Consider the following 15,699-nt stretch of genomic DNA (forward strand, 5'->3'; position numbering starts at 1 on the left):
CTGGTGATGGTGACTACGGCTACGCATCTACCTACAGGAAGTAACAAAGATGCTGTAGTTAGCTTCTTATTTTGCCAGCTTCTTATTCCCTTCTTATTCGAGTTCCACTAAGTCTAAAAGCATTAGGTCGATATGGGGTTAGGTCAACAGGGTCATTAGGTCAACAAAAGCATTAGGTCGACATGTTATCACTTATTTGAGCCGACATGTGCCAACAGGCAGTATTTCATGCCTTATCATCCACTAAGGCGTGGTTGGAGAATACAAAAAAAACCACATGGTGCAGATGCACACTCCATATTATTAATCTGGTTGGAGAATAAAATAGTGTGCTGAGCGCAGCAAGCCATGCACGGTAACGCAGTGCTAAGTTTCAGTGTCCATGTCTATTGTGTCGACATTCGGATCAAAAAAGTGTAAACCTCTTTCGACCTTTTGAATGTCGACATTACCCATGTCGATCTAATGACCCTGCCGACCTCCATGCATGTCGACCTAGTACTTGTCTATCCAATAATCCATACACAAATTCACTCAGGGGTAGATGTATGAAGCAGTGAGAAGTGGCCCATGCCAACCCATCAGCTGCTCTGTTCTATTTTATACTATGCAAATTATAGAGGTTACTACAGTGCTGATTGTTGACATGGCCACTTCTCCTTTGACTCACTTCTCCCTTATTACTGCCTTGTACATCTACCCCTCAGTGACACAAACACAGACAAATTTAAGGGTCAAGCTGCCCCATGGCAACATTTTCAGACAGCATCCTCAGCCTCTGGCATGCCTGCAAATTGGCACCTGCAACCTTTTGCTACATAAAAAATGATGCTTCAGTGTGGCGGGTGTGGGAGCAGCGTGCTGAGCCACCCTCAGAAGGTGGCACCCAAAGGCACGTGGGTGGGACAATGGGGCACAGTGTCTAATAGTGAGATTGTTCTGCTATAATTGGGACAGTTGGAGTTATGCATAAATAAAATTCCTTTCTCAAGTGAAAACACTAGTTATTCTTAGGTATATATATATATATATATATATATATATATATGAGCCTGACGAAAATGACATTTAAGTCATTGAAACGTTGCCGTTAACCCTGCCTGACGTGTGAATTTCTTTTTGGCTGAGAGTGCCGCTCCTCCCTCCTGACTCTGTCTTACATTTTACATTTAGGCCCTTATTCTGAAGTGAGCGGTACGGCCCGCGTGCGGCCGTACCGCCGATGTTTTCACTCTGCACATGCGCAGAGGTCAATCTGCGCATGTGCAGGCGAAATCGCCGCACATAAAGTTTCTACGCCGCAAAGGGGGCGTATAGGGGCGTGAGGGGCTTCATACCCTCATTTCCCTATGCATACGCCCCGCGTTTCATGGGCGTTCCCATGCAAACGCGGGGCGTATGCATGGTAATGAGGCTATGACGCCAGTGATGGGGGCGGAAAGCTGACATCGCCGGATGTCAGCTCTCAGCCCCCAAACAAGCTTTCACACGGACGATTGTCCGTGTGGTCTCAGCTTGCGGGAGCTGGTGGGGCGTGCGGCCCTGCCTTCGATGGTCGCCGACCATCGAATGCAGGGGGCAGCTCCCACCATGGTGGAGGCGTACGCCCCACCATTTTCATGCGGATCGCCAGCCGTCCGTGTACGGACGGCCGTGGCGATCCGTATAGTAGGCGGGGATTGGTTGGTGCGGCCGGAGCCCCGTATGCGGCTCCGGCCGCACCGATCTGAATAAGGGCCTTAGTGAGGGCACCCAGCCCAGGAATCCCGCTCTGATGCCGTGGTAGTTGCCGGTCTTTTGTTTTGCGTATATATATATATATATACAGTGGTCGAAGTGGGGCGGTATACGGGGGTATGGCATACCCCCACTTTAATCTGAAGATAAAAAAAAAAAGTTTTTTTCCCCCCTCAGGATGCTCTCTGATCACTCAGCAGCACATATTGTGCTTTTGTAATACCCCTGTACAACGGGGCAGTCTGGCAGGGGACGTTGATGGACAGGGGGGTGTCCGAAGGTGCGCACTATATTCACTCTTTACTTTTCCATACCCCCACTTCAAAATTTCCATACCCCCACTTCAAAATTTCCACTTCGACCACTGTATATATATATATATATATATACATACAGCGACGAAACATTGTAGGCTCCAAGATTACAGTAAAATAGTGTGCCGAGCGTAGCAAGGCACCGTGCCCTCTGCTTGGCGAGTGCAGCGAACCCGAAAGGGGGAGCGATCCACAGCCCCCCCTTGTCGGCATTGCGGCGGTCGGGAGTCCGGCGTCGGTATTTCGACCGCAGCATATCATACCGGACCCCATATATCCCTTAGACAAATCATGCAACACAATAGTAACCCCTTTATACTGTACACACCCCTTTATACTCTTACACATTATGTATGCCACATGGAATGAGAAAAAAAGTCACACTGACTGAGCCAAAATTCACACTATGGTTCACGGATTGAGTCAAAATTCACACAAATTAAGGCAAAAATTCACATTCTGCCACATGGATTGAGCCAAAATACACACTATACCAAACAGATTAAGCAATAATGCACAATATGATTCATAAACGGGCATTGCGCACCAAAGGTGTGCATTAAAAATTACACCATAATATCCATTACATGTTAAGCCACACACCATAATGTCCATTACATATTAAACCAAACACCATAATGCCTATTAAAAATTATGCTACATAAGTGCTGCTTACATATATGCTCATTGCCAGGGGTTCCATGCTCATTGCCAGAGTTTCCATGCTCATTGCCATGTGGGATTACATGCTCATTGCCAAGGGGGAATACATGCTTGTGGTAACTGAGGGACAGCCGCCGCCAGGCAGAAATGACAGCCATTGACAGCCGGACAGAGAGCAGGGGGCTGCCCGGTTGTATTCAGAGCAATGTAGGTCCCAGCTATTTGATATAATACCCCTTTCACACCAGAAAATGCAGGGATTTACCCAAGAATATTGACCCAGGATCATGCAGGGACATTCCCGGATTGGTCCATTTTACACCAGCCTAGTTCCTGCATTTTCTGGCGTGAGGAGGAGAGAAAACTACCCTCCCCCCTTTAAACAACCAGCTATATCTTCGGAACCAACTGACCCATTTACACGAGGGATTCGAATTATTTGCAAATAAATTTGGTCCTGTGAAACTGGGCCATTTGGTTCCAGAGAAATCTGTCCTCAAACAACATGAACAACCATGAAATTACATTTCAAAAATGAAAAAATAAATAAATCGGTTTACACGAAATATCTCTAGAACCAATGAACCCATATGGACCAGCCTGGTATCAGATTGAAGGCCCAGCAATTTGGGTTAGACTGAGATCAACCTTAAGCTTCTGTGATGCCGTTGGAACCAGGTGGGAGTCGGAATTTGTGGGTTTCATGTTATCCTATGGGGAAAACGTTCCAGCTTTGCCTGGCAGTATCTCCGGTTCCCGGGGGGCTAGAGACGCAGGGCTGGGCTCGTTGGAAAGCCCTGACCCTCAGCTACAAAATTGGCCTATTTAGAGAGTGGGCCTGGAGCTGTAGCTCCATCAGGCCCATTGGATGCGATGGACCCAATTTCCTTTGAAATCAGGTCCATTTTGCCGGCAAAGGCAAAATCGGGGGCATCGTGTTGGTCGCGTGCATTAACATGGCCCCCGACGCGACCGACGCGATGCCCCCGATTTTGCCATAGGCTTCAATGTTAAAATATTATAATGGCACAAGATGAGATGGACTTGATTAAGTCCATTTTACATAGGAAACAATGTGAAATGGGCCAATATGACCCATTTCACATTGTATATGGCCCCATCATGGGTTACGCAACCCCATTGTGAGCGTTACCCCACGATTGACGGCAACCCGAAGCGTGGCGAGCGCAGGGGACGCGTATACCTGTGAAGTTATACGCGTCCCCTCGCGGGGCTCGCTGTGCTCGCCACGCTTCGGGCTCGGTGGCTCGCTGCGCTCGCCACACTTTATATTCTCAACACCACGCCAACGTGGATAGTAGGGGTATGAAAAGGTCGGAGGACGCGCACCGCCGCCCCTCGCGGGCTCGCTGCGCTCGCCACGCTTCGGGTTGGCGTCAATCGTGGGGTGGCGTTGAGGGGGTAAAATTGGGTGTCTGGGGAATACTTTACATTGAATCCAATGTAAAATAGGGTTCCAGGGGCCCTATTCACATTTGATTCAATGTAAAAATCGTGTTGATCGCATCGCATGCGATTTGGTCGCATGCGATGCGACCGACGCGATTTTTCCGACACGATCACCCCGATGCAAATCGGTGTGGCCGTGCTAGGAAACAAGTACAAAAAAATATATGCTTTGATAAATTTGTTATATCAGCACGATTAAACAATTTGTCTGACTGATTACTGTCTGTTTTCAAGTGTTTGGGAACAATTTTTTGATTGTCATTTTCTCCCATACATTTCCAGGTTTTTGTTCCCTACAGATAGATCAGACAGAAAATCTGTACGTGTGTAAGCACCTTATTGTTGACTTTTCATACTACATATGCCGATAAGTCATCTTGCTGATTTCATGCTGTGATGATAAGTGCATATGGTTGCAACATTTCTCGATCTCTAATGGATTCATTATGTTCAACTGTAGAAAGCTTTATTGAAAATTCTATACAATAATGCAATTGTTTAGGACCTGTTCATTTTGAAACCATGTGCTCAGAAGCCATACCTCCCAACCATCCTGATTTCAGCGGGCATTACTGCTTCTAAGGCACTGTCCTGCTCTCCCAACCACAGGTGGCAGTGCAGGGGGAGGGAAGTCAGGTCGCACTCTGTACCAAAAAAGGTCCTACACTACATGATATGCTATTATGATGTAGTGTAGGACTACCAGACCATAGACACCACGGATTACCATTTATTCGCCAGTGTATGTAACTGAGATTTCTGCAATTGTATTATCATGTAGGATGCAATTATCTTTTGTGGGTCCATTGCAGTGTCCAATATTTTTTTTTCTTGCTCTCTTGCAGAATATTAAGCTTATGCCTGGTACACACCAGGACAACTAGGGCCAGATCCCCACAATCTAGATCCAATTCCAACCAATTGGATGTAGATTGTGTGCTGATTGGGCCCTTTTCTGTATTGGTGTGGACCGATACCGATCCGATGCGCGGTCCCGCAGGTCGGTCGGTCATTATTCAGATCCTACCTGCTGCAGGTAGGATCTGAATAACGACCATACTGCCGTGTTCGGGTCGCCATCGGATCGGACCCGCTCACGGTGCACATCGTGAGCGGGTCGTGCCCCCCCCCCCCCCCCCCCGCGTCATTGTGAGCAGGTCAGAAGAAACACTGACGACCCGCTCACAATGTGCATCGTGAGCGGGTCGTCGTGGTGTGTACCCCACATTAGTTTCTGCTGTAGTTGCACAATAAATTGTTTCAATTATTACTTATAAAAGTGGTAGGGAACTCAGCAAGGATTTATGTCAGAATTATTCTGTAGAATTAAGTAAGGAGTTGCCTTGGGCACCCCCTTCAGCAATGTGGAAAAAAAAAAAATATGTGCAATATGGCCTATAAGAGCCAATGGACTGTTGACAGAGTATATAGCGGCACTTGTGGTGTTGTTAGACAACACATTATTTGGAAGCTTAACCAGAAATGGGGTTTACGTAGTAATGAGCACAGAGTTAAAAGTGTGTTCAAAGGTTAACTTGCAGATTTAATAATATATAGCAATGTATAACAGGCAGGTGTACAACAGGTGTATGTAGCAGGTACTTATCGTTCCTGTAGCTGGATTTGGCAATATGGAGGTCTCTCTGCAGTAGAAGGAGTCTGTACAGCCATGCAGACTTGGAGCTGAAGGTCTGTGATGGCAACAGTGGGTCTAGCGCTGTGGCACTACATGCAGGCATCTCTGAGGCGGTTTTTGACAACTCCATCCAGTGGAGATAGCTGTCAGGACCCAGGACGCACTGTTACACTAAGGCGCCATCCTATCAGCTAGGGATGGCCATCGTCCATTGATGATTGTAAATCATCGATGGTTTATGGCCAATGTCAAATAGTTTTGACATTGATGGGGGAGAAACAGATAGTTTCCCACCATTGATGTCAAGCTTAAACGAATAGTTACATTTTTTTCTTTTTTTCATCAAGGGACCGGGACATGGAGCATACAGTAGCTCCACCCCCAACACCCATGAAGCCCCGCCCCTGTATTTTGATTGGCCTGCATGCCGATCTTTCAAAGCAAATGGATGACCATCAATATGTAAAAACATTTATGGTCAACCATTGCATAGTTATAAGAGTTTAAAGAAAAGAGAAAGAATGCCTTTTGCTGGTGCACCTAAGGATTGAAGAGACTCATAATATGTAACATTTTTTGGGTATGTATTAAAATATTTAAGCGAAAAAAACCAAAACATACAACAATCACAACAGATAATAAAAAAGGGGAGGACGTTCCCCTGACTCAGTGTGACCCCCTGATCACCACAACCCTTATGTATGAGTGTTTTTTGTACAGTATGCAGCTGCAATCAGAGTGAGTACTCTCAGTTGGAGAGGACTGACGGTACAGTTTCTCTCACAATTGATCATGTATCTCTACGTGAGACACTTATAATACAGTATGTAGCAGCAATGAGAGTAAGTGCTCTCAGTCGGAGAGGGCCAGTGGCGTAAGTTCGTCCCAGTTGCCCGGAGGCAAGATAAATATTAGTGCCCCCCAAATAACTCAATCAGTAAGGTGTCTGCTTCCAGTAAGACAGGTCATGGGTTCTAATACAAGGTGTGACACTTGCAAAAATTATGTTAGGATGGGGAGTCAGCCACTGAACCAATATTGACGGCTTTCAATTAACTGATTTAAATTTGCAGGGCAGGAGAGGTGCCCCCTTGGGAACAGCAGTCTGGTGGCAAATGACTCCATTGCCTATCAAAGTTACACCTCTGCAAGTAAACCGAATAGAACATTAAGCATAATACATATATAAACAATAGTGACTACTCACACAGACCTATATCAAAGTTTGTAAGAAGAGCCGCTAATCCTAATTATCCGTGTTACCGGAGGCCGAGGCGTTCATTCACTTCCGTCGAGGCGGAGGCACCTTCCACCTACTTAACAACTAAAACATTGCAGTGTGGAACGCATACAGAAAGTAGCATGCATTCCATTATGGAGACAACATCGCTACATCTCTTCCGCTGTATCAGAACAATTCAGGAAAATATATGCATTTCAATATGGCGGTCACATTTTAAAGTACTATAAACATATTAAGCAAAAAAAGAATGGCCAGTATTTGAATCTTAGGTCCATGTGCACAAAAATCTGCCAGGGAGCACATACAGGACAAAGTCAAATCTGGGACTATGTAAAAACCGGACCTGGACTAAACCCCGGACCGCTGGACCGGACATCAAAATCTGCAGACCGGAGCTTGTAGTGTCCGGTCCGGGGGGTTTCTTGTCCGGGGGGTTACCTGTGATTGCTATCATCAGGGACATGGGGAAGGGGAGATTGCTGCGGTCGGGACCGTCTGGTTTTTGCTACATGCCCGGACCATACAGGGAGGCTTTATTCTCCCCCTCCTCCACTCCATGGTGACAGGTGTCACAGGCAGCCCCCCAGGCAGGACACCCCCCCGGACAGGACACCCTTCGGACCGGACGCTACAAGCTCCAGACTGCAGAATTTGATGTCCGGTCCGGCAGTCTTGTCCTGGTCCGGTTTTTACCCATACCCGTCAAATCTACATAAAATTCATAAACAAATCCACACACAAATGCATAGTACCAAAAAATTAGAAAACCAAAACACCACCTTAATATATAGAACATTTTTATTAAACAATACATATAGATACCAAAAATAAATGTCAGTATGTAATAAATTATATATATATATATATTGCCAGTTTGTGGCCCAGCACTGACTCCACATATGGTTTCAGCAACCACGGTGCCTTCCTTCAAATAATATATATAGGAATGTATCAGCGGATACAATCTGGCGGCACTCGATGGATTTATCAAATAGTAGTAATATGCAGACCCACAACTGCAGCTTAAAGGTCTGACGAAACATATATATTGTGTCTCTCACCCTCACAGGCTGCCACTGCAGGCTGTGCAGTGTCTCCCACCCGGCTCCCAGGTCCTCTTTAATTGCTTCTTTAGTGTCAGGCTCACGCGCGCTGACTGTGTACTGCCTCCCGCCCGACTCCCGGCTCCTCGTAGCTTGCGGCTGGCTCAGCCTCTCACTAGCTCAGCCAGCAGGTGGATGTCAGGCCACTTTCATCCACAGAGCAGTGAGCAGCCAGCGAGGTCACACAGGTGAGAGGGGGGGGGGGGCGGGCGCCGCGGCGCACCCCAGCCACTGCATACAATAAGGTAGTGGGGCAGGGGGGAGGGGGGTGCCGGCAGCACCACTAAATGGACTGATTAGCGGAACATCAAGAGGCAATGGAGTCAGTGCCCCCTTTAAGGATGGCACCCGGCGGCAGATGACTCCATTGCCTCCGGGAGTTCCGCCACTGGAGAGGGCTAGCGGTATAGTCTCTCTCACAGTTAGTCTTATGCCTCTCGGTGAGATAGATATAGCGGGTTCAGGTAAGGCATGCACCCGTCTCGGGCCGTCCTCTAATAGTGCTGCCGTCAGCTCCTGAAGCCGCTCTCACCTCTTAGGATCGAGCGCCGGTGAACTGTATCGGAGGTGTGCAGGCTTGCACTTGCCTCGTTCACCCAGTCGGCTCGGGTTACGCTAAGTCTGGCGCCAGACTTGCGTATTGGTCACGGTGTACACCGGTGACCGTTATCGCGCTGCAGTACAGATCAAAATTTTAACATTAGTATGTGGGGAGGGGAAGAGGGGGTTTACAACACACTGAGTGTGTTAAAATCGGTCAGCGTACGCTTTGCTCTGAACGCTTCCTCAGGGTCCTGAGGTTAAAAAAAAACTGTTAATAAAGAAATAAAATAATAATTTTAATATTATAATTAAGATTAATTTTTCTTGATTTTAGTGAGCATCACCAACCTTATTAGCCCACACATGGTAGAGGCTGTTAATGCTGGTTCCTCATATAGCCTACAAAAAAATATATGTCCTTATCATTGTAGACAGATACAGGGCGAAAACAGAATTATCTTGCTGATAATAATGGAAAGTTAGAGTCACAAGAGGGAACTGAGAGGCATAATACTGCGGAACGGACCAAGCTTCTTCAAACTACTTAGTAATTAGGAATTTGCAGTTTAGTATTATATACTGTAGAGCCAACACTAAAGGAGAAAATCATCATTACTTTCCCTCACTTTCTCTATGTTTTCAAGTGGGAGATGCTGCAAGGGGAATGGTAGCAATGTCTAATGAGCCATACTCCTTAACTTTGGAAGGTAAGTTTTATTATAAAAAGACCCACTTCCCAACACCTTGCACACTTTTCGGGTTTTTAGGTAAATCCTTACCTATTGTTATCTCTCCGGCAGGACTGCAGTCCAGATGTCATATGTCTGATGCCGAATGCTGTGGGAATTTCAAATGTAAGATTTAAAAAAAAACTAAAATAAATATAAAATGGTAACAGATACTATTTTTGTAATAATTTGGCTCTTATCGATGTATTATGTACTGTGACAAGAACACTGGAATAGTGTTTGAGGGCAGGTATATTTGTCCCAGGTTCTTGTCTTACACCTTTTAGAAACAGGAAAATTTCCATGAGAATGTTTATTTTTTGTTAAAGCTGAGTAAAGGCCCAGCTCAGGTGTTTGGCCTCACAGAGGGCTAATCAGCACTTACAGCTGTGCAAGGCCCATGTAGAGCTTCTGGACTGATCAGTGTGTGCCGACTGCCTGGGGAGGCTGCAGAATCTTTGTGAGAGGAACAAGCTTTCTGATGCAAGTAATACCCCTTTCAGACATACGCGAAAATCCCGGGTTTTTTCACATGAACGCGCCCAAACCCGGAACTAGCGTATGTCTGAAAGGGTATACCCGGGATTTCACTCCCGGATACTGAGCACCTGCAATTGACCAGGGTTTTTCCCGGTATTTAACTCCCAGCTTATGTCTGAATGGGTTTACCCGGGTTTTTCAGTTTTAAACATGTGATGTTGTTTTTTTTATGCTGCTGGGGCGTGTCCCATTTTAATGATGAAACACTGAAATGCTTGAAAAGCCTGGCTTATGTGTGAAAGGGGTCTACCCGGGTTTTTCCCAGATTTGAGGTGTAGTGTGAAAGGGGGTCTGTTACTAAAATCTGGGTTGAAAATCCCGGGTAAACCTGGACAAAATCCCGGGTAGTATGTCTAAAAGGGGTATTAGCTATCCAATAATGACTGTAAAACTTGGTGTTTTGTTTAGAGATAGTTAGGAATATCCTGTGTTTAGTTAGTGCCGGGCAGGCAAGGTATTTTCTTTTGTTGTTTATTTGTATTTTCTGCTGAATAAAACTGGTTGCGGCCAGTTGCACCCCAAAGACTGGACTTGTATGATTTCTCAGCTTCTGCTTGCTGCCCTCTACCCCAGGAAAAGGCATCCAGTTCCCCTACAGTGTTACAGTACTTATTCAAATTAACTGTAAAATGCCTGTGTACCTGCACTATAAATAAAATGTCTACTCTAATCACATTATAAATGATTACAGATTTACCCTCTTGAAAATTCCCTTACATACCCTTCTGCCACTAGCCCTTAGATACCTTTCTGCCACCAGCTTTTCCCTTACACACCCTTCTGCCACCATCTTTTACCTTACACACCCTTCTGCCACCAGCTATTCCCTTTCATACCCTTCTGCCACCAGCTATTCCCTTTCATACCCTTCTGCCACCAGCTATTCCCTTTCATACCCTTCTGCCACCAGCTTTTTCCTTACATATGCTTTTGCCACCAGCTATTCCCTTACATACCCTTCTGCCTCCAGCTTTTTCCTTACATATCCTTCTGCCACCAGCTATTCCATTTCATAACCTTCTGCCACCAGCAATTTCCTTACATATCTTTCTACCACCAGCTAATCCCTTACATATTCGGCACGCCCGTGCAATGCATATTTGTGACCGGGGATGCCGTTGAAGAGGATTCTGATGGGCATTGTGTACACTGAAGGACGAGGTAAGTATAAAAAAGGTGCAGGAGGGGGTGGAGGAGGGAACAAAGAAAAAAATATTCTGTAAACCTACGGCTTTCCTAATACTTCAGATATGGTACATCTGGATAAGGGATACCCAACCTGTACTAATATTGGAGACAAATAGTTATGGTGCATAAAGTCAACAAGTTTTAAGATGTTACCATTCCAATCCATTCAAAAAGGGTGATTGTAAATTCATATTGTAATATACTGATTTGGCCCTGTTTAGGCTACTTTTCTGGTTAATCATACATTGGTCATATTGTGATGTGTTGTGAGCAAATTATTAGTGTTTTATTACTTTATGTTTCGGATGGTCTGTGGTTTAATCCCAGTCATGGCAAAATGTATTAAGAAGTTTATTTATGAGGAATTTGAGCTCTGTAAGGGTACAAAGCTCAAAGGGTACGGACCAGTCAGAATGGCCTTACATGACTCATTATCAGGTCATACAGACAGATGCATCCTAACTGAACAGGAAGAAGTCCAGTTGGCAAGAGATGTATGCCTTGATGTCCCATATGATCTTACTGTGCTTACACAGAATGAGTTTTCCTTACAGGCCTCCATTCATCCGTGTTCAGTCTACTGTAAGTGTAAGCCTTCTTGAAAGGATTTTAAGAAATAATCCTTATTCATCATCCTGAGTTTCAAAGTATTCAATGTCTGATCTCCTCATGCTGCAGGATACATTATAAAGTTTCATAGTCCTGCTTTTGGTTATAGTGAGAGCTAATAAATTATCTAAAATGAATTCCTTCCCTAATCCACGTTCCATGCACGCTTACAGCAGGTTCCTGTGTTTCATTTTCAAAATATTTGGGTTAGCTGCACCTTTAGGAATAAATAAATGACAGTTCATTATTTATGCACAGTACATCATGTCTCAAGATTATGGGTAACTGATGTGTAGAGAGTTGGGATGGCCCATCCTTTATAGCATGGGTCCTCAAACTGCGGCCCTCCAGATGTTGTGAAACTACAAATCCCAGCATGCCTTGCCACAGTTTTGCTATAAGGGAGTGTTAAAACTGTGGCAAGGCATGCTGGGATTTGTAGTTTCACAACATCTGGAGGGCCGCAGTTTGAGGAGCCATGCTTTATAGTTATGCAGTTGCATAATGAAATTTTTGCGCCAAGAAAGTTTGTCGCCCCCTTCAGGAAATTTAAGGCCCCCCACCCACCAGGAAAGTTTATGCCTCCGCCACCACCGGGAAAGGTAAGCCCCAGCCCCACCTCACACCTCCATCTGCCGCCACGGGTCTGTAGCCGAGACCTGCAAATCTACCATGAAAAATGTCCCTTGCAAAATGCACACAGCACACCGTTATTAAGGCCTCCACCTCCCCTAGAATCCTCATTTACTGTCTGCTGTAAAGGAAACGTCCATTTTGTGAGGGGGTATTATTAATGGCAGCCGGAGGAGGGCTGTTGAATATTAGTAATGAACACACTAAACAAGTGCGCCAAACCCAATATTATTTGTGTGACATGACATCGGTCTGTCCTTTTACCTAGTGCATGTCAACCTTTTTCATGTGTCGACCTCTTGACTGTCAAACTAGACACTGTCAACCATAGCCAGGCTCTTAAACGCCTCATACCTGTTCGATCATTGACTTGGTATGTATTATACCGATTAATACAGTCAAACAGATTTAAAAATGTTATTATTCGATGGAACACATTATTTACTCTTTAGTTGCATAGCATACACTCCTGGGTGAATGAAACCGTCTACTGTGGTTAAAACACAACGATGATTTACATAGCGGTTTTCATCATGTAAAATGACATTTTCTGCCAGATTCTACTAATAGCTAATAATGCTTTCTTTAATCTAAAACAACACAGAATATATAAAATCGTGCAAGAAATTATAATTATAAAGAATTTATTATTCCAAATAGTCACTGGCCAGTGATACAATAAAAATTGACACACAACATATAAAAAAACATATTATATACAGTGATTAGCCTATCGGTTGACTATTAGTATTGTTAATACTCCAACTGTATAGTTTGATGTTTTGCAATGCCTATATATTAAGGCTCATTAGTGTCCATTCGTACAGTTGTGGTAGTCCTGTCAGGGAGTGGATGATGGTTAGAATTTCTAATGTCCATTTTATGGGAGAGAAGAGTCTCTTATCCCATGTTTGGTTTGACAGAAATAAAAATAAAAAAGGAGGGGGAACAATTCTCTTAACCTGCTTTCTGTTGGAGCCCCAGTCAATTTGGGCAAAGCAGCATTGGCAGTAGGGTAATTTTTACTTGCTCTTTAGTAGAATGCAGTTAGAGAAGATAATCCCTTGGAATTTCAGAGATGATGTCAATGGGTTATAATGCGTTTCTCCGCCTTTTTAAGTATCAGCGGCTTCCTCAGCTTCACTATCTGATGTATATTGTAATTTCTAGCGCAATTTTAGATATTTTTTGTGTTTTTTATATATATATATATATCTTTAAGGATTGGGCATTTCCTTATAAAACTTTGCAGGAAATTCTAATATATATATATGGTCGGCCTGGCACTCCCTCAGTTGGGACCAACTCACCCTGGTGCCCTCCGTGTCAGAATTGTAGAGATCGGAAGAATCAAACAGCGGCACTCAATCGGAATTTTTCAGCGTGTATATTTGTAAAGAGCAAACCAACGTTCGGGGTCTTTGTCACCCCTTTGTCAAGGTACAAGTGCTGATTTGCACTTGTACCTTGACAAAGGGGTGACAAAGACCCCGAAACGTTGGTTTGCTTTTTACAAATATACACGCTGAAAAATCCCGATTGAGTGCCATTGTTTGATTCTTCCGATCTCTCTCGCTCTTTGTTTATTTGCGCCCACTGGGTCAAGCGCCACTATATATGTTTTTGTGCCTTTATTTAATCCGATTGATCTTTGTAAGTAAGTAAGTTTAATTTATATAGCGCACTTTCTCCAACAGGACTCAAGGCGCTTCCAACAGGACTCAAGGCGCTTGAGTCCTGTTTGTGGTAGGTGTCTCCTATTAATCACAAGGGGTATTTAGAAAGCCTCTGTGCAGTAGCACTTTGTCTTACATACAGCTGTCATGTCCTGACAAAGGTTGCGCTTAGCAGCTGAAACATTGACGAACTGGCACTTTAAACAGAATATGTGTGAGTAATTAACTACTTCTGAAAAATCCCTGGTAAGTGCACCTATTGCCCCTTACACATGGTATATAGAGATTGCCAGCACTGGCTGAATGATATAGCCCAGATGGTTCACGATAAAATTATATGTATTAACTATACTAAAGATAAATGTATAAATCAATAAAATAACTAAGAATAATGTAAAACACAATCATAAAAATCACAATAAAGGATGGAGAATGTCACATTGGTGACATCAAGTGGTACATAGATTTTTTTTAAATCAGATATCACTGAATGTTGAGTAGTTGCATGGAAAATATATTACCAACATTTTGTGGAGCAGTCAGCTGATGATTATTTCGGAGATATAGTTGTAAGTCCTTCCAATTGTAGGTGATCCAATAGATGGTTGCTCTATAATTCCAAGAGCTCAAGATATCCTGATGGGGACCACAGGGCCTCTGGTGTGCTTTTAGGGATCTGGCTAGATATCCCAGAAGTAAAGGTGTCACGTTACCAGTCTCTGGTGGTGCTTTAGATGTTCAGGAGAATATGATGGATGAATGGTAAGGAATATTCAAATATAATATGCTCGTTGGTATGGAATGTCCCAATGTAATAAGCTCAATGCGTTTCCCCAGATGCGTTTTCCTCAGCAGCAAGTGAATATTGTGTGCAGGGCAGCTGGATATTGTGTGCCCTTACACATGGGGCGAGTTGAGTTTTGTGCTGAGCGATACTTAATTGCTCAGATCTCTCAGTACACAGCGCTGCACCAGCCAATACTTTTAAATGAGTGCAGCTCAATTGGTCCTGCGACTCTGGACACACACCATGGGGTGTATGCGCCATGCATCTTTTTGCCATGTAATTAAATGCTTGCACAGTCACATAAAAAGTTGCCAAGTTACATAGACATTGGCATGATGTCTGCCTTAAAATCTGCTTCAATAATGTGGTAAATATTGTAATATTATCTGTGATATTGCAGCATTTAACATCAGCAGGAGAATAGGGTTAGCACGTGTAAACTAATCATTCAGTTGTGCTCATAAGTTTACATACCCTAGCAGAATTTGTGATTTTCTAGCCATTTGTCAGAGAATATGAATGATAACACACAAACTTTTCTTTCACTCGTGGTTAATGGTTGGGTGAAGCCATTTATTGTCAAACAACTGTTTTTTTTTTTTTTTTATAATAATGACAACAGTAACTACCTAAATGACCCTGATCAAAAGTTTACATACCCCAGTTCTTAATACCGTGCATTGCCCCTTTAACATAAAAGACAGCTTGAAGTCTTTTGTGGTAGTTGTGGATGAGGCTCTTTATTTTCTCAGATGGTAAAGCTGCGCATTCTTCTTGGCAAAAAGCCTTAAGTTCCTGTAAATTCTTGGTTTGTCTGGCATGAACTGCA

The 15,699-nt window shown here is 44.0% G+C and overlaps 1 protein-coding gene across 1 annotated transcript in view; it reads left to right on the plus strand.

Moving 5' to 3' along the window:
• The first annotated feature begins 9,901 nt into the window (after positions 1–9,901).
• NOTUM (notum, palmitoleoyl-protein carboxylesterase) overlaps positions 9,902–15,699 on the plus strand; it is a 62,287-nt gene continuing 56,489 nt past the window's right edge. The window contains exon 1 of the mRNA XM_083148697.1: positions 9,902–9,924. The gene's annotated coding sequence lies outside the window, so the exon portion shown is untranslated. The remainder of the gene's footprint in view (positions 9,925–15,699) is intronic.

Source organism: Crinia signifera, chromosome 6, assembly GCF_055691185.1.
Source record: "Crinia signifera chromosome 6, ASM5569118v1, whole genome shotgun sequence".
Classification (NCBI taxonomy): domain Eukaryota; kingdom Metazoa; phylum Chordata; class Amphibia; order Anura; family Myobatrachidae; genus Crinia; species Crinia signifera.